Source organism: Hyla sarda, unplaced genomic scaffold (assembly GCF_029499605.1).
Source record: "Hyla sarda isolate aHylSar1 unplaced genomic scaffold, aHylSar1.hap1 scaffold_153, whole genome shotgun sequence".
Lineage (NCBI taxonomy): Eukaryota > Metazoa > Chordata > Amphibia > Anura > Hylidae > Hyla > Hyla sarda.
In genome coordinates this window covers 15,077-34,066 of record NW_026608165.1, presented here as the reverse complement: position 1 = coordinate 34,066, position 18,990 = coordinate 15,077, and the positions used below count along the sequence as shown (strand labels likewise).

The window sequence follows — 18,990 nt, the reverse complement described above, 5'->3', positions numbered from 1 at the left end:
CATACACAGCAAAGGAGAGATGTTGTTTACACCTAGTGATGTCAGTGGTATTGAGTGACATCACAGCACAGTGCTAAGGCTCCTGGGCCTGGACACAGCAGCGGCTGCAATATCTCAACGGAGAATACGTTTATATATATGTGTGTGTGTGCGCGTATATATATATATATATATATATATATATTTCTCCGCCGAAATCACTTTTAAACCCATTTCCACCTTTTTTTCCCTTCTCTTCCTCTTACTTTTTTTTCACGTTTTTTTACGTTTTTCTCCTTTTCGCCTCTTTTCTGGGCGTATTATTCTTCTTTTTCTTCTTTTTTTTCGTCTAATGCATACCCCATCAGTGCAGCAATGCTTATTCAATACCGCCAGCAGATGGAGACACTGGGGGATAATTTTCTAAGGATTTATACTGATTTTTCCTGTCTGAATTTGTCGCACAGAAAGTTGCAGGCCAAATATGTGTGACATTTCTGCGACTTTAGCTTCTAGAGCATTTTTACAACATTATACATAGGTGCTGAATACATAAAAAGCGACTGTTCAGCGACAGACAAGTCGCATCGGCTGAAAGTAGGCCAGAATGTCAGTCCATGTTGGAGCAGGTTTAGATACAGTCTAAAGTATAGATCTCAAAGTCTGTGCACAGAATTTAGCAAGGGCCTCGCACCTTCTGATGCATCAGGTAGGTGCACAATAGCATAGCCTAACCCTCTGTACTTTGGTCTATATTGATGCGGGACATAGACAGCCAGCTGATGACCAATCCATTAGTGCAATGGATGGCTGGAAGCATTTGTCTTTGCCTTTGCAATACCACAGAAGCAATGCATGGTCAATGTACAGCAATGACACACCTGTGTGAACAGCCAGGAGACCCCCCCCCCCCCCCCCCCCATGTTATGTTACATAGTTACATAGTTAGTACGGTCGAAAAAAGACATATGTCCATCAAGTTCAACCAGGGAATTAAGGGGTAGGGGTGTGGCGCGATATTGGGGAAGGGATGAGATTTTATATTTCTTCATAAGCATTAATCTTATTTTGTCAATTAGGAACATTCAGCACCCACCCGCTATCAAGGCAGCTGCCTATCATGTCATGCCCTACCTGCACAGGTGTGCTGGCTACTCAAATGATCCAATTAAGGAGGCCATTTAGTCAGCAGCAGCAGAAGTCCTGTGCCTGGACGCTCCAACAGCGGCCAGACACAAGCAGAAGCAGAAGCAGCAGAAGCAGCAGCAGCACCAGCACCACCTTTTGTTTTTTGGCTGCAGCAGCAGCAAGGCCCACAGGGCTGGCTAGCTGGCTAGCCAGCAAGCAGGTAGCAATGAAAGTAGGAATCTTTCTTTTTAACCCTGTAAGGGGGTGGTGCACTGTACCCGAAGATACTGCCATATCGGGTCAATGCATAGGGCGACGGAAGCAAGCTTCGAAATCGGCCCCCGTTCTCAAAAATCCATTTAATATATGGTCCCCAGATAGGGGACGTATCAGATATTAAACTGATAAGAACAGATACTACACTTGATCTTAGCCAAAAGGCCGAGAAGCGATAACCGTGAAAGGGGCGGGCCCAACAAGGTGCCCTTCATGGGCACTATCACTGCTTGCTGTCAGGGAGGCTGCCAGACAATTTTCCATGCACACTCTGGGCTGGGGGGCAGTCAACCACCAGTACACACAGCAGAACCTAAACCCATACCATTATTGCTAAGCAGCAAGACAGGGGCCCATTGCACTCCCACGGGGCCTTTTTAAATGCAATCCATAACCCGGATTTGCCAGGAACCCTTCTTACTCCTCCTACTTGCATGTGACACTGGGCTTAGGATCTGCATAGGAAACACACACACAAGCACACACCTACCTTTGTTGCCTGCAGATGCCTCCTTGGCTGTCCCCAAACGGTATCAAACCAACACCCACGGGAAGCTGTAAGCATAGAGGACATGCCTGCACCCCATTGGACTTACCTGTGTGGGTTAAATCCGGGTTATTTGACAACCTATGGCGGTGATGGTTCTGCTCAGGCAGAGCAGTGCTGATGCTCCTCATAAAGCTGTCGCTGCTGTGAAGGTTCTAGGTGACATCACAAATCCCTATGGTTACATACACAACAAAGCTGGGTTGTTGTTGTTTACACTCTGCAAGGCCTGTGGAAGTGAGTGACATCATAGCACTGTAGTTCTGAGGGTTCTAGATGGATGCAACAATCTCCTGTTGCTTCTATGAAGGCCATAATAGACGACATCACCAAACAGCTCCATAGTCACATACACAGCAAAGGAGAGATGTTGTTTACACCTAGTGATGTCAGTGGTATTGAGTGACATCACAGCACAGTGCTAAGGCTCCTGGGCCTGGACACAGCAGCGGCTGCAATATCTCAACGGAGAATACGTTTATATATATGTGTGTGTGTGCGCGTATATATATATATATATATATATATATATATATATATTTCTCCGCCGAAATCACTTTTAAACCCATTTCCACCTTTTTTTCCCTTCTCTTCCTCTTACTTTTTTTTCACGTTTTTTTACGTTTTTCTCCTTTTCGCCTCTTTTCTGGGCGTATTATTCTTCTTTTTCTTCTTTTTTTTCGTCTAATGCATACCCCATCAGTGCAGCAATGCTTATTCAATACCGCCAGCAGATGGAGACACTGGGGGATAATTTTCTAAGGATTTATACAGATTTTTCCTGTCTGAATTTGTCGCACAGAAAGTTGCAGGCCAAATATGTGTGACATTTCTGCGACTTTAGCTTCTAGAGCATTTTTACAACATTATACATAGGTGCTGAATACATAAAAAGCGACTGTTCAGCGACAGACAAGTCGCATCGGCTGAAAGTAGGCCAGAATGTCAGTCCATGTTGGAGCAGGTTTAGATACAGTCTAAAGTATAGATCTCAAAGTCTGTGCACAGAATTTAGCAAGGGCCTCGCACCTTCTGATGCATCAGGTAGGTGCACAATAGCATAGCCTAACCCTCTGTACTTTGGTCTATATTGATGCGGGACATAGACAGCCAGCTGATGACCAATCCATTAGTGCAATGGATGGCTGGAAGCATTTGTCTTTGCCTTTGCAATACCACAGAAGCAATGCATGGTCAATGTACAGCAATGACACACCTGTGTGAACAGCCAGGAGACCCCCCCCCCCCCCATGTTATGTTACATAGTTACATAGTTAGTACGGTCGAAAAAAGACATATGTCCATCAAGTTCAACCAGGGAATTAAGGGGTAGGGGTGTGGCGCGATATTGGGGAAGGGATGAGATTTTATATTTCTTCATAAGCATTAATCTTATTTTGTCAATTAGGAACATTCAGCACCCACCCGCTATCAAGGCAGCTGCCTATCATGTCATGCCCTACCTGCACAGGTGTGCTGGCTACTCAAATGATCCAATTAAGGAGGCCATTTAGTCAGCAGCAGCAGAAGTCCTGTGCCTGGACGCTCCAACAGCGGCCAGACACAAGCAGAAGCAGAAGCAGCAGAAGCAGCAGCAGCAGCACCACCTTTTGTTTTTTGGCTGCAGCAGCAGCAAGGCCCACAGGGCTGGCTAGCTGGCTAGCCAGCAAGCAGGTAGCAATGAAAGTAGGAATCTTTCTTTTTAACCCTGTAAGGGGGTGGTGCACTGTACCCGAAGATACTGCCATATCGGGTCAATGCATAGGGCGACGGAAGCAAGCTTCGAAATCGGCCCCCGTTCTCAAAAATCCATTTAATATATGGTCCCCAGATAGGGGACGTATCAGATATTAAACTGATAAGAACAGATACTACACTTGATCTTAGCCAAAAGGCCGAGAAGCGATAACCGTGAAAGGGGCGGGCCCAACAAGGTGCCCTTCATGGGCACTATCACTGCTTGCTGTCAGGGAGGCTGCCAGACAATTTTCCATGCACACTCTGGGCTGGGGGGCAGTCAACCACCAGTACACACAGCAGAACCTAAACCCATACCATTATTGCTAAGCAGCAAGACAGGGGCCCATTGCACTCCCACGGGGACTTTTTAAATGCAATCCATAACCCGGATTTGCCAGGAACCCTTCTTACTCCTCCTACTTGCATGTGACACTGGGCTTAGGATCTGCATAGGAAACACACACACAAGCACACACCTACCTTTGTTGCCTGCAGATGCCTCCTTGGCTGTCCCCAAACGGTATCAAACCAACACCCACGGGAAGCTGTAAGCATAGAGGACATGCCTGCACCCCATTGCACTTACCTGTGTGGGTTAAATCCGGGTTATTTGACAACCTATGGCGGTGATGGTTCTGCTCAGGCAGAGCAGTGCTGATGCTCCTCATAAAGCTGTCGCTGCTGTGAAGGTTCTAGGTGACATCACAAATCCCTATGGTTACATACACAACAAAGCTGGGTTGTTGTTGTTTACACTCTGCAAGGCCTGTGGAAGTGAGTGACATCATAGCACTGTAGTTCTGAGGGTTCTAGATGGATGCAACAATCTCCTGTTGCTTCTATGAAGGCCATAATAGACGACATCACCAAACAGCTCCATAGTCACATACACAGCAAAGGAGAGATGTTGTTTACACCTAGTGATGTCAGTGGTATTGAGTGACATCACAGCACAGTGCTAAGGCTCCTGGGCCTGGACACAGCAGCGGCTGCAATATCTCAACGGAGAATACGTTTATATATATGTGTGTGTGTGCGCGTATATATATATATATATATATATATATATATATATATATATATTTCTCCGCCGAAATCACTTTTAAACCCATTTCCACCTTTTTTTCCCTTCTCTTCCTCTTACTTTTTTTTCACGTTTTTTTACGTTTTTCTCCTTTTCGCCTCTTTTCTGGGCGTATTATTCTTCTTTTTCTTCTTTTTTTTCGTCTAATGCATACCCCATCAGTGCAGCAATGCTTATTCAATACCGCCAGCAGATGGAGACACTGGGGGATAATTTTCTAAGGATTTATACTGATTTTTCCTGTCTGAATTTGTCGCACAGAAAGTTGCAGGCCAAATATGTGTGACATTTCTGCGACTTTAGCTTCTAGAGCATTTTTACAACATTATACATAGGTGCTGAATACATAAAAAGCGACTGTTCAGCGACAGACAAGTCGCATCGGCTGAAAGTAGGCCAGAATGTCAGTCCATGTTGGAGCAGGTTTAGATACAGTCTAAAGTATAGATCTCAAAGTCTGTGCACAGAATTTAGCAAGGGCCTCGCACCTTCTGATGCATCAGGTAGGTGCACAATAGCATAGCCTAACCCTCTGTACTTTGGTCTATATTGATGCGGGACATAGACAGCCAGCTGATGACCAATCCATTAGTGCAATGGATGGCTGGAAGCATTTGTCTTTGCCTTTGCAATACCACAGAAGCAATGCATGGTCAATGTACAGCAATGACACACCTGTGTGAACAGCCAGGAGACCCCCCCCCCCCCATGTTATGTTACATAGTTACATAGTTAGTACGGTCGAAAAAAGACATATGTCCATCAAGTTCAACCAGGGAATTAAGGGGTAGGGGTGTGGCGCGATATTGGGGAAGGGATGAGATTTTATATTTCTTCATAAGCATTAATCTTATTTTGTCAATTAGGAACATTCAGCACCCACCCGCTATCAAGGCAGCTGCCTATCATGTCATGCCCTACCTGCACAGGTGTGCTGGCTACTCAAATGATCCAATTAAGGAGGCCATTTAGTCAGCAGCAGCAGAAGTCCTGTGCCTGGACGCTCCAACAGCGGCCAGACACAAGCAGAAGCAGAAGCAGCAGAAGCAGCAGCAGCACCACCTTTTGTTTTTTGGCTGCAGCAGCAGCAAGGCCCACAGGGCTGGCTAGCTGGCTAGCCAGCAAGCAGGTAGCAATGAAAGTAGGAATCTTTCTTTTTAACCCTGTAAGGGGGTGGTGCACTGTACCCGAAGATACTGCCATATCGGGTCAATGCATAGGGCGACGGAAGCAAGCTTCGAAATCGGCCCCCGTTCTCAAAAATCCATTTAATATATGGTCCCCAGATAGGGGACGTATCAGATATTAAACTGATAAGAACAGATACTACACTTGATCTTAGCCAAAAGGCCGAGAAGCGATAACCGTGAAAGGGGCGGGCCCAACAAGGTGCCCTTCATGGGCACTATCACTGCTTGCTGTCAGGGAGGCTGCCAGACAATTTTCCATGCACACTCTGGGCTGGGGGGCAGTCAACCACCAGTACACACAGCAGAACCTAAACCCATACCATTATTGCTAAGCAGCAAGACAGGGGCCCATTGCACTCCCACGGGGCCTTTTTAAATGCAATCCATAACCCGGATTTGCCAGGAACCCTTCTTACTCCTCCTACTTGCATGTGACACTGGGCTTAGGATCTGCATAGGAAACACACACACAAGCACACACCTACCTTTGTTGCCTGCAGATGCCTCCTTGGCTGTCCCCAAACGGTATCAAACCAACACCCACGGGAAGCTGTAAGCATAGAGGACATGCCTGCACCCCATTGGACTTACCTGTGTGGGTTAAATCCGGGTTATTTGACAACCTATGGCGGTGATGGTTCTGCTCAGGCAGAGCAGTGCTGATGCTCCTCATAAAGCTGTCGCTGCTGTGAAGGTTCTAGGTGACATCACAAATCCCTATGGTTACATACACAACAAAGCTGGGTTGTTGTTGTTTACACTCTGCAAGGCCTGTGGAAGTGAGTGACATCATAGCACTGTAGTTCTGAGGGTTCTAGATGGATGCAACAATCTCCTGTTGCTTCTATGAAGGCCATAATAGACGACATCACCAAACAGCTCCATAGTCACATACACAGCAAAGGAGAGATGTTGTTTACACCTAGTGATGTCAGTGGTATTGAGTGACATCACAGCACAGTGCTAAGGCTCCTGGGCCTGGACACAGCAGCGGCTGCAATATCTCAACGGAGAATACGTTTATATATATGTGTGTGTGTGCGCGTATATATATATATATATATATATATATATATATATTTCTCCGCCGAAATCACTTTTAAACCCATTTCCACCTTTTTTTCCCTTCTCTTCCTCTTACTTTTTTTTCACGTTTTTTTACGTTTTTCTCCTTTTCGCCTCTTTTCTGGGCGTATTATTCTTCTTTTTCTTCTTTTTTTTCGTCTAATGCATACCCCATCAGTGCAGCAATGCTTATTCAATACCGCCAGCAGATGGAGACACTGGGGGATAATTTTCTAAGGATTTATACTGATTTTTCCTGTCTGAATTTGTCGCACAGAAAGTTGCAGGCCAAATATGTGTGACATTTCTGCGACTTTAGCTTCTAGAGCATTTTTACAACATTATACATAGGTGCTGAATACATAAAAAGCGACTGTTCAGCGACAGACAAGTCGCATCGGCTGAAAGTAGGCCAGAATGTCAGTCCATGTTGGAGCAGGTTTAGATACAGTCTAAAGTATAGATCTCAAAGTCTGTGCACAGAATTTAGCAAGGGCCTCGCACCTTCTGATGCATCAGGTAGGTGCACAATAGCATAGCCTAACCCTCTGTACTTTGGTCTATATTGATGCGGGACATAGACAGCCAGCTGATGACCAATCCATTAGTGCAATGGATGGCTGGAAGCATTTGTCTTTGCCTTTGCAATACCACAGAAGCAATGCATGGTCAATGTACAGCAATGACACACCTGTGTGAACAGCCAGGAGACCCCCCCCCCCCCCCCCATGTTATGTTACATAGTTACATAGTTAGTACGGTCGAAAAAAGACATATGTCCATCAAGTTCAACCAGGGAATTAAGGGGTAGGGGTGTGGCGCGATATTGGGGAAGGGATGAGATTTTATATTTCTTCATAAGCATTAATCTTATTTTGTCAATTAGGAACATTCAGCACCCACCCGCTATCAAGGCAGCTGCCTATCATGTCATGCCCTACCTGCACAGGTGTGCTGGCTACTCAAATGATCCAATTAAGGAGGCCATTTAGTCAGCAGCAGCAGAAGTCCTGTGCCTGGACGCTCCAACAGCGGCCAGACACAAGCAGAAGCAGAAGCAGCAGAAGCAGCAGCAGCACCACCTTTTGTTTTTTGGCTGCAGCAGCAGCAAGGCCCACAGGGCTGGCTAGCTGGCTAGCCAGCAAGCAGGTAGCAATGAAAGTAGGAATCTTTCTTTTTAACCCTGTAAGGGGGTGGTGCACTGTACCCGAAGATACTGCCATATCGGGTCAATGCATAGGGCGACGGAAGCAAGCTTCGAAATCGGCCCCCGTTCTCAAAAATCCATTTAATATATGGTCCCCAGATAGGGGACGTATCAGATATTAAACTGATAAGAACAGATACTACACTTGATCTTAGCCAAAAGGCCGAGAAGCGATAACCGTGAAAGGGGCGGGCCCAACAAGGTGCCCTTCATGGGCACTATCACTGCTTGCTGTCAGGGAGGCTGCCAGACAATTTTCCATGCACACTCTGGGCTGGGGGGCAGTCAACCACCAGTACACACAGCAGAACCTAAACCCATACCATTATTGCTAAGCAGCAAGACAGGGGCCCATTGCACTCCCACGGGGCCTTTTTAAATGCAATCCATAACCCGGATTTGCCAGGAACCCTTCTTACTCCTCCTACTTGCATGTGACACTGGGCTTAGGATCTGCATAGGAAACACACACACAAGCACACACCTACCTTTGTTGCCTGCAGATGCCTCCTTGGCTGTCCCCAAACGGTATCAAACCAACACCCACGGGAAGCTGTAAGCATAGAGGACATGCCTGCACCCCATTGGACTTACCTGTGTGGGTTAAATCCGGGTTATTTGACAACCTATGGCGGTGATGGTTCTGCTCAGGCAGAGCAGTGCTGATGCTCCTCATAAAGCTGTCGCTGCTGTGAAGGTTCTAGGTGACATCACAAATCCCTATGGTTACATACACAACAAAGCTGGGTTGTTGTTGTTTACACTCTGCAAGGCCTGTGGAAGTGAGTGACATCATAGCACTGTAGTTCTGAGGGTTCTAGATGGATGCAACAATCTCCTGTTGCTTCTATGAAGGCCATAATAGACGACATCACCAAACAGCTCCATAGTCACATACACAGCAAAGGAGAGATGTTGTTTACACCTAGTGATGTCAGTGGTATTGAGTGACATCACAGCACAGTGCTAAGGCTCCTGGGCCTGGACACAGCAGCGGCTGCAATATCTCAACGGAGAATACGTTTATATATATGTGTGTGTGTGCGCGTATATATATATATATATATATATATATATATATATATATATATATATATATATATTTCTCCGCCGAAATCACTTTTAAACCCATTTCCACCTTTTTTTCCCTTCTCTTCCTCTTACTTTTTTTTCACGTTTTTTTACGTTTTTCTCCTTTTCGCCTCTTTTCTGGGCGTATTATTCTTCTTTTTCTTCTTTTTTTTTCGTCTAATGCATACCCCATCAGTGCAGCAATGCTTATTCAATACCGCCAGCAGATGGAGACACTGGGGGATAATTTTCTAAGGATTTATACTGATTTTTCCTGTCTGAATTTGTCGCACAGAAAGTTGCAGGCCAAATATGTGTGACATTTCTGCGACTTTAGCTTCTAGAGCATTTTTACAACATTATACATAGGTGCTGAATACATAAAAAGCGACTGTTCAGCGACAGACAAGTCGCATCGGCTGAAAGTAGGCCAGAATGTCAGTCCATGTTGGAGCAGGTTTAGATACAGTCTAAAGTATAGATCTCAAAGTCTGTGCACAGAATTTAGCAAGGGCCTCGCACCTTCTGATGCATCAGGTAGGTGCACAATAGCATAGCCTAACCCTCTGTACTTTGGTCTATATTGATGCGGGACATAGACAGCCAGCTGATGACCAATCCATTAGTGCAATGGATGGCTGGAAGCATTTGTCTTTGCCTTTGCAATACCACAGAAGCAATGCATGGTCAATGTACAGCAATGACACACCTGTGTGAACAGCCAGGAGACCCCCCCCCCCCCCCCCCCATGTTATGTTACATAGTTACATAGTTAGTACGGTCGAAAAAAGACATATGTCCATCAAGTTCAACCAGGGAATTAAGGGGTAGGGGTGTGGCGCGATATTGGGGAAGGGATGAGATTTTATATTTCTTCATAAGCATTAATCTTATTTTGTCAATTAGGAACATTCAGCACCCACCCGCTATCAAGGCAGCTGCCTATCATGTCATGCCCTACCTGCACAGGTGTGCTGGCTACTCAAATGATCCAATTAAGGAGGCCATTTAGTCAGCAGCAGCAGAAGTCCTGTGCCTGGACGCTCCAACAGCGGCCAGACACAAGCAGAAGCAGAAGCAGCAGAAGCAGCAGCAGCACCACCTTTTGTTTTTTGGCTGCAGCAGCAGCAAGGCCCACAGGGCTGGCTAGCTGGCTAGCCAGCAAGCAGGTAGCAATGAAAGTAGGAATCTTTCTTTTTAACCCTGTAAGGGGGTGGTGCACTGTACCCGAAGATACTGCCATATCGGGTCAATGCATAGGGCGACGGAAGCAAGCTTCGAAATCGGCCCCCGTTCTCAAAAATCCATTTAATATATGGTCCCCAGATAGGGGACGTATCAGATATTAAACTGATAAGAACAGATACTACACTTGATCTTAGCCAAAAGGCCGAGAAGCGATAACCGTGAAAGGGGCGGGCCCAACAAGGTGCCCTTCATGGGCACTATCACTGCTTGCTGTCAGGGAGGCTGCCAGACAATTTTCCATGCACACTCTGGGCTGGGGGGCAGTCAACCACCAGTACACACAGCAGAACCTAAACCCATACCATTATTGCTAAGCAGCAAGACAGGGGCCCATTGCACTCCCACGGGGCCTTTTTAAATGCAATCCATAACCCGGATTTGCCAGGAACCCTTCTTACTCCTCCTACTTGCATGTGACACTGGGCTTAGGATCTGCATAGGAAACACACACACAAGCACACACCTACCTTTGTTGCCTGCAGATGCCTCCTTGGCTGTCCCCAAACGGTATCAAACCAACACCCACGGGAAGCTGTAAGCATAGAGGACATGCCTGCACCCCATTGGACTTACCTGTGTGGGTTAAATCCGGGTTATTTGACAACCTATGGCGGTGATGGTTCTGCTCAGGCAGAGCAGTGCTGATGCTCCTCATAAAGCTGTCGCTGCTGTGAAGGTTCTAGGTGACATCACAAATCCCTATGGTTACATACACAACAAAGCTGGGTTGTTGTTGTTTACACTCTGCAAGGCCTGTGGAAGTGAGTGACATCATAGCACTGTAGTTCTGAGGGTTCTAGATGGATGCAACAATCTCCTGTTGCTTCTATGAAGGCCATAATAGACGACATCACCAAACAGCTCCATAGTCACATACACAGCAAAGGAGAGATGTTGTTTACACCTAGTGATGTCAGTGGTATTGAGTGACATCACAGCACAGTGCTAAGGCTCCTGGGCCTGGACACAGCAGCGGCTGCAATATCTCAACGGAGAATACGTTTATATATATGTGTGTGTGTGCGCGTATATATATATATATATATATATATATATATATATATATATATATTTCTCCGCCGAAATCACTTTTAAACCCATTTCCACCTTTTTTTCCCTTCTCTTCCTCTTACTTTTTTTTTCACGTTTTTTTACGTTTTTCTCCTTTTTGCCTCTTTTCTGGGCGTATTATTCTTCTTTTTCTTCTTTTTTTTCGTCTAATGCATACCCCATCAGTGCAGCAATGCTTATTCAATACCGCCAGCAGATGGAGACACTGGGGGATAATTTTCTAAGGATTTATACTGATTTTTCCTGTCTGAATTTGTCGCACAGAAAGTTGCAGGCCAAATATGTGTGACATTTCTGCGACTTTAGCTTCTAGAGCATTTTTACAACATTATACATAGGTGCTGAATACATAAAAAGCGACTGTTCAGCGACAGACAAGTCGCATCGGCTGAAAGTAGGCCAGAATGTCAGTCCATGTTGGAGCAGGTTTAGATACAGTCTAAAGTATAGATCTCAAAGTCTGTGCACAGAATTTAGCAAGGGCCTCGCACCTTCTGATGCATCAGGTAGGTGCACAATAGCATAGCCTAACCCTCTGTACTTTGGTCTATATTGATGCGTGACATAGACAGCCAGCTGATGACCAATCCATTAGTGCAATGGATGGCTGGAAGCATTTGTCTTTGCCTTTGCAATACCACAGAAGCAATGCATGGTCAATGTACAGCAATGACACACCTGTGTGAACAGCCAGGAGACCCCCCCCCCCCCCATGTTATGTTACATAGTTACATAGTTAGTACGGTTGAAAAAAGACATATGTCCATCAAGTTCAACCAGGGAATTAAGGGGTAGGGGTGTGGCGCGATATTGGGGAAGGGATGAGATTTTATATTTCTTCATAAGCATTAATCTTATTTTGTCAATTAGGAACATTCAGCACCCACCCGCTATCAAGGCAGCTGCCTATCATGTCATGCCCTACCTGCACAGGTGTGCTGGCTACTCAAATGATCCAATTAAGGAGGCCATTTAGTCAGCAGCAGCAGAAGTCCTGTGCCTGGACGCTCCAACAGCGGCCAGACACAAGCAGAAGCAGAAGCAGCAGAAGCAGCAGCAGCACCACCTTTTGTTTTTTGGCTGCAGCAGCAGCAAGGCCCACAGGGCTGGCTAGCTGGCTAGCCAGCAAGCAGGTAGCAATGAAAGTAGGAATCTTTCTTTTTAACCCTGTAAGGGGGTGGTGCACTGTACCCGAAGATACTGCCATATCGGGTCAATGCATAGGGCGACGGAAGCAAGCTTCGAAATCGGCCCCCGTTCTCAAAAATCCATTTAATATATGGTCCCCAGATAGGGGACGTATCAGATATTAAACTGATAAGAACAGATACTACACTTGATCTTAGCCAAAAGGCCGAGAAGCGATAACCGTGAAAGGGGCGGGCCCAACAAGGTGCCCTTCATGGGCACTATCACTGCTTGCTGTCAGGGAGGCTGCCAGACAATTTTCCATGCACACTCTGGGCTGGGGGGCAGTCAACCACCAGTACACACAGCAGAACCTAAACCCATACCATTATTGCTAAGCAGCAAGACAGGGGCCCATTGCACTCCCACGGGGCCTTTTTAAATGCAATCCATAACCCGGATTTGCCAGGAACCCTTCTTACTCCTCCTACTTGCATGTGACACTGGGCTTAGGATCTGCATAGGAAACACACACACAAGCACACACCTACCTTTGTTGCCTGCAGATGCCTCCTTGGCTGTCCCCACACGGTATCAAACCAACACCCACGGGAAGATGTAAGCATAGAGGACATGCCTGCACCCCATTGGACTTACCTGTGTGGGTTAAATCCGGGTTATTTGACAACCTATGGCGGTGATGGTTCTGCTCAGGCAGAGCAGTGCTGATGCTCCTCATAAAGCTGTCGCTGCTGTGAAGGTTCTAGGTGACATCACAAATCCCTATGGTTACATACACAACAAAGCTGGGTTGTTGTTGTTTACACTCTGCAAGGCCTGTGGAAGTGAGTGACATCATAGCACTGTAGTTCTGAGGGTTCTAGATGGATGCAACAATCTCCTGTTGCTTCTATGAAGGCCATAATAGACGACATCACCAAACAGCTCCATAGTCACATACACAGCAAAGGAGAGATGTTGTTTACACCTAGTGATGTCAGTGGTATTGAGTGACATCACAGCACAGTGCTAAGGCTCCTGGGCCTGGACACAGCAGCGGCTGCAATATCTCAACGGAGAATACGTTTATATATATGTGTGTGTGTGCGCGTATATATATATATATATATATATATATATATTTCTCCGCCGAAATCACTTTTAAACCCATTTCCACCTTTTTTTCCCTTCTCTTCCTCTTACTTTTTTTTCACGTTTTTTTACGTTTTTCTCCTTTTCGCCTCTTTTCTGGGCGTATTATTCTTCTTTTTCTTCTTTTTTTTCGTCTAATGCATACCCCATCAGTGCAGCAATGCTTATTCAATACCGCCAGCAGATGGAGACACTGGGGGATAATTTTCTAAGGATTTATACTGATTTTTCCTGTCTGAATTTGTCGCACAGAAAGTTGCAGGCCAAATATGTGTGACATTTCTGCGACTTTAGCTTCTAGAGCATTTTTACAACATTATACATAGGTGCTGAATACATAAAAAGCGACTGTTCAGCGACAGACAAGTCGCATCGGCTGAAAGTAGGCCAGAATGTCAGTCCATGTTGGAGCAGGTTTAGATACAGTCTAAAGTATAGATCTCAAAGTCTGTGCACAGAATTTAGCAAGGGCCTCGCACCTTCTGATGCATCAGGTAGGTGCACAATAGCATAGCCTAACCCTCTGTACTTTGGTCTATATTGATGCGGGACATAGACAGCCAGCTGATGACCAATCCATTAGTGCAATGGATGGCTGGAAGCATTTGTCTTTGCCTTTGCAATACCACAGAAGCAATGCATGGTCAATGTACAGCAATGACACACCTGTGTGAACAGCCAGGAGACCCCCCCCCCCCCCCCCCATGTTATGTTACATAGTTACATAGTTAGTACGGTCGAAAAAAGACATATGTCCATCAAGTTCAACCAGGGAATTAAGGGGTAGGGGTGTGGCGCGATATTGGGGAAGGGATGAGATTTTATATTTCTTCATAAGCATTAATCTTATTTTGTCAATTAGGAACATTCAGCACCCACCCGCTATCAAGGCAGCTGCCTATCATGTCATGCCCTACCTGCACAGGTGTGCTGGCTACTCAAATGATCCAATTAAGGAGGCCATTTAGTCAGCAGCAGCAGAAGTCCTGTGCCTGGACGCTCCAACAGCGGCCAGACACAAGCAGAAGCAGAAGCAGCAGAAGCAGCAGCAGCACCACCTTTTGTTTTTTGGCTGCAGCAGCAGCAAGGCCCACAGGGCTGGCTAGCTGGCTAGCCAGCAAGCAGGTAGCAATGAAAGTAGGAATCTTTCTTTTTAACCCTGTAAGGGGGTGGTGCACTGTACCCGAAGATACTGCCATATCGGGTCAATGCATAGGGTGACGGAAGCAAGCTTCGAAATCAGCCCCCGTTCTCAAAAATCCATTTAATATATGGTCCCCAGATAGGGGACGTATCAGATATTAAACTGATAAGAACAGATACTACACTTGATCTTAGCCAAAAGGCCGAGAAGCGATAACCGTGAAAGGGGCGGGCCCAACAAGGTGCCCTTCATGGGCACTATCACTGCTTGCTGTCAGGGAGGCTGCCAGACAATTTTCCATGCACACTCTGGGCTGGGGGGCAGTCAACCACCAGTACACACAGCAGAACCTAAACCCATACCATTATTGCTAAGCAGCAAGACAGGGGCCCATTGCACTCCCACGGGGCCTTTTTAAATGCAATCCATAACCCGGATTTGCCAGGAACCCTTCTTACTCCTCCTACTTGCATGTGACACTGGGCTTAGGATCTGCATAGGAAACACACACACAAGCACACACCTACCTTTGTTGCCTGCAGATGCCTCCTTGGCTGTCCCCAAACGGTATCAAACCAACACCCACGGGAAGCTGTAAGCATAGAGGACATGCCTGCACCCCATTGGACTTACCTGTGTGGGTTAAATCCGGGTTATTTGACAACCTATGGCGGTGATGGTTCTGCTCAGGCAGAGCAGTGCTGATGCTCCTCATAAAGCTGTCGCTGCTGTGAAGGTTCTAGGTGACATCACAAATCCCTATGGTTACATACACAACAAAGCTGGGTTGTTGTTGTTTACACTCTGCAAGGCCTGTGGAAGTGAGTGACATCATAGCACTGTAGTTCTGAGGGTTCTAGATGGATGCAACAATCTCCTGTTGCTTCTATGAAGGCCATAATAGACGACATCACCAAACAGCTCCATAGTCACATACACAGCAAAGGAGAGATGTTGTTTACACCTAGTGATGTCAGTGGTATTGAGTGACATCACAGCACAGTGCTAAGGCTCCTGGGCCTGGACACAGCAGCGGCTGCAATATCTCAACGGAGAATACGTTTATATATATGTGTGTGTGCGCGCGTATATATATATATATATATATATATATATATATATATATATATTTCTCCGCCGAAATCACTTTTAAACCCATTTCCACCTTTTTTTCCCTTCTCTTCCTCTTACTTTTTTTTCACGTTTTTTTACGTTTTTCTCCTTTTCGCCTCTTTTCTGGGCGTATTATTCTTCTTTTTCTTCTTTTTTTTCGTCTAATGCATACCCCATCAGTGCAGCAATGCTTATTCAATACCGCCAGCAGATGGAGACACTGGGGGATAATTTTCTAAGGATTTATACTGATTTTTCCTGTCTGAATTTGTCGCACAGAAAGTTGCAGGCCAAATATGTGTGACATTTCTGCGACTTTAGCTTCTAGAGCATTTTTACAACATTATACATAGGTGCTGAATACATAAAAAGCGACTGTTCAGCGACAGACAAGTCGCATCGGCTGAAAGTAGGCCAGAATGTCAGTCCATGTTGGAGCAGGTTTAGATACAGTCTAAAGTATAGATCTCAAAGTCTGTGCACAGAATTTAGCAAGGGCCTCGCACCTTCTGATGCATCAGGTAGGTGCACAATAGCATAGCCTAACCCTCTGTACTTTGGTCTATATTGATGCGGGACATAGACAGCCAGCTGATGACCAATCCATTAGTGCAATGGATGGCTGGAAGCATTTGTCTTTGCCTTTGCAATACCACAGAAGCAATGCATGGTCAATGTACAGCAATGACACACCTGTGTGAACAGCCAGGAGACCCCCCCCCCCCCCCCCCATGTTATGTTACATACTTACATAGTTAGTACGGTCGAAAAAAGACATATGTCCATCAAGTTCAACCAGGGAATTAAGGGGTAGGGGTGTGGCGCGATATTGGGGAAGGGATGAGATTTTATATTTCTTCATAAGCATTAATCTTATTTTGTCAATTAGGAACATTCAGCACCCACCCGCTATCAAGGCAGCTGCCTATCATGTCATGCCCTACCTGCACAGGTGTGCTGGCTACTCAAATGATCCAATTAAGGAGGCCATTTAGTCAGCAGCAGCAGAAGTCCTGTGCCTGGACGCTCCAACAGCGGCCAGACACAAGCAGAAGCAGAAGCAGCAGAAGCAGCAGCAGCACCACCTTTTGTTTTTTGGCTGCAGCAGCAGCAAGGCCCACAGGGCTGGCTAGCTGGCTAGCCAGCAAGCAGGTAGCAATGAAAGTAGGAATCTTTCTTTTTAACCCTGTAAGGGGGTGGTGCACTGTACCCGAAGATACTGCCATATCGGGTCAATGCATAGGGCGACGGAAGCAAGCTTCGAAATCGGCCCCCGTTCTCAAAAATCCATTTAATATATGGTCCCCAGATAGGGGACGTATCAGATATTAAACTGATAAGAACAGATACTACACTTGATCTTAGCCAAAAGGCCGAGAAGCGATAACCGTGAAAGGGGCGGGCCCAACAAGGTGCCCTTCATGGGCACTATCACTGCTTGCTGTCAGGGAGGCTGCCAGACAATTTTCCATGCACACTCTGGGCTGGGGGGCAGTCAACCACCAGTACACACAGCAGAACCTAAACCCATACCATTATTGCTAAGCAGCAAGACAGGGGCCCATTGCACTCCCACGGGGCCTTTTTAAATGCAATCCATAACCCGGATTTGCCAGGAACCCTTCTTACTCCTCCTACTTGCATGTGACACTGGGCTTAGGATCTGCATAGGAAACACACACACAAGCACACACCTACCTTTGTTGCCTGCAGATGCCTCCTTGGCTGTCCCCAAACGGTATCAAACCAACACCCACGGGAAGCTGTAAGCATAGAGGACATGCCTGCACCCCATTGGACTTACCTGTGTGGGTTAAATCCGGGTTATTTGACAACCTATGGCGGTGATGGTTCTGCTCAGGCAGAGCAGTGCTGATGCTCCTCATAAAGCTGTCGCTGCTGTGAAGGTTCTAGGTGACATCACAAATCCCTATGGTTACATACACAACAAAGCTGGGTTGTTGTTGTTTACACTCTGCAAGGCCTGTGGAAGTGAGTGACATCATAGCACTGTAGTTCTGAGGGTTCTAGATGGATGCAACAATCTCCTGTTGCTTCTATGAAGGCCATAATAGACGACATCACCAAACAGCTCCATAGTCACATACACAGCAAAGGAGAGATGTTGTTTACACCTAGTGATGTCAGTGGTATTGAGTGACATCACAGCACAGTGCTAAGGCTCCTGGGCCTGGACACAGCAGCGGCTGCAATATCTCAACGGAGAATACGTTTATATATATGTGTGTGTGTGCGCGTATATATATATATATATATATATATATATATATATATATATATATATATATTCTCCGCCGAAATCACTTTTAAACCCATTTCCACCTTTTTTCCCTTCTCTTCCTCTTACTTTTTTTTCACGTTTTTTTACGTTTTTCTCCTTTTCGCCTCTTTTCTGGGCGTATTATTCTTCTTTTTCTTCTTTTTTTTCGTCTAATGCATACCCCATCAGTGCAGCAATGCTTATTCAATACCGCCAGCAGATGGAGACACTGGGGGATAATTTTCTAAGGATTTATACTGATTTTTCCTGTCTGAATTTGTCGCACAGAAAGTTGCAGGCCAAATATGTGTGACATTTCTGCGACTTTAGCTTCTAGAGCATTTTTACAACATTATACATAGGTGCTGAATACATAAAAAGCGACTGTTCAGCGACAGACAAGTCGCATCGGCTGAAAGTAGGCCAGAATGTCAGTCCATGTTGGAGCAGGTTTAGATACAGTCTAAAGTATAGATCTCAAAGTCTGTGCACAGAATTTAGCAAGGGCCTCGCACCTTCTGATGCATCAGGTAGGTGCACAATAGCATAGCCTAACCCTCTGTACT

General features: G+C 45.9%; 8 non-coding genes across 8 annotated transcripts; all 8 read right to left on the bottom strand.

Annotated features, from left to right (window-relative positions):
* Positions 1–1,369: 1,369 nt before the first annotated feature.
* LOC130309557 (U2 spliceosomal RNA) lies at positions 1,370–1,560 on the bottom strand. The gene has a single exon (XR_008858220.1). It is a non-coding gene; the product is annotated as a U2 spliceosomal RNA (small nuclear RNA).
* Positions 1,561–3,646: 2,086 nt separating this feature from the next.
* On the bottom strand, positions 3,647–3,837 carry LOC130309546 (U2 spliceosomal RNA). Its single transcript, XR_008858209.1, has one exon. It is a non-coding gene; the product is annotated as a U2 spliceosomal RNA (small nuclear RNA).
* Positions 3,838–5,925: 2,088 nt separating this feature from the next.
* On the bottom strand, positions 5,926–6,116 carry LOC130309534 (U2 spliceosomal RNA). The gene has a single exon (XR_008858198.1). It is a non-coding gene; the product is annotated as a U2 spliceosomal RNA (small nuclear RNA).
* Positions 6,117–8,200: 2,084 nt separating this feature from the next.
* Positions 8,201–8,391, bottom strand: LOC130309522 (U2 spliceosomal RNA). Its single transcript, XR_008858186.1, has one exon. It is a non-coding gene; the product is annotated as a U2 spliceosomal RNA (small nuclear RNA).
* Positions 8,392–10,498: 2,107 nt separating this feature from the next.
* Positions 10,499–10,689, bottom strand: LOC130309510 (U2 spliceosomal RNA). Its single transcript, XR_008858175.1, has one exon. It is a non-coding gene; the product is annotated as a U2 spliceosomal RNA (small nuclear RNA).
* A 2,092-nt stretch (positions 10,690–12,781) lies between these two features.
* Positions 12,782–12,972, bottom strand: LOC130309498 (U2 spliceosomal RNA). Its single transcript, XR_008858164.1, has one exon. It is a non-coding gene; the product is annotated as a U2 spliceosomal RNA (small nuclear RNA).
* Positions 12,973–15,053: 2,081 nt separating this feature from the next.
* Positions 15,054–15,244, bottom strand: LOC130309566 (U2 spliceosomal RNA). Its single transcript, XR_008858228.1, has one exon. It is a non-coding gene; the product is annotated as a U2 spliceosomal RNA (small nuclear RNA).
* Positions 15,245–17,337: 2,093 nt separating this feature from the next.
* On the bottom strand, positions 17,338–17,528 carry LOC130309486 (U2 spliceosomal RNA). The gene has a single exon (XR_008858151.1). It is a non-coding gene; the product is annotated as a U2 spliceosomal RNA (small nuclear RNA).
* Between the last annotated feature and the right edge of the window lie 1,462 nt (positions 17,529–18,990).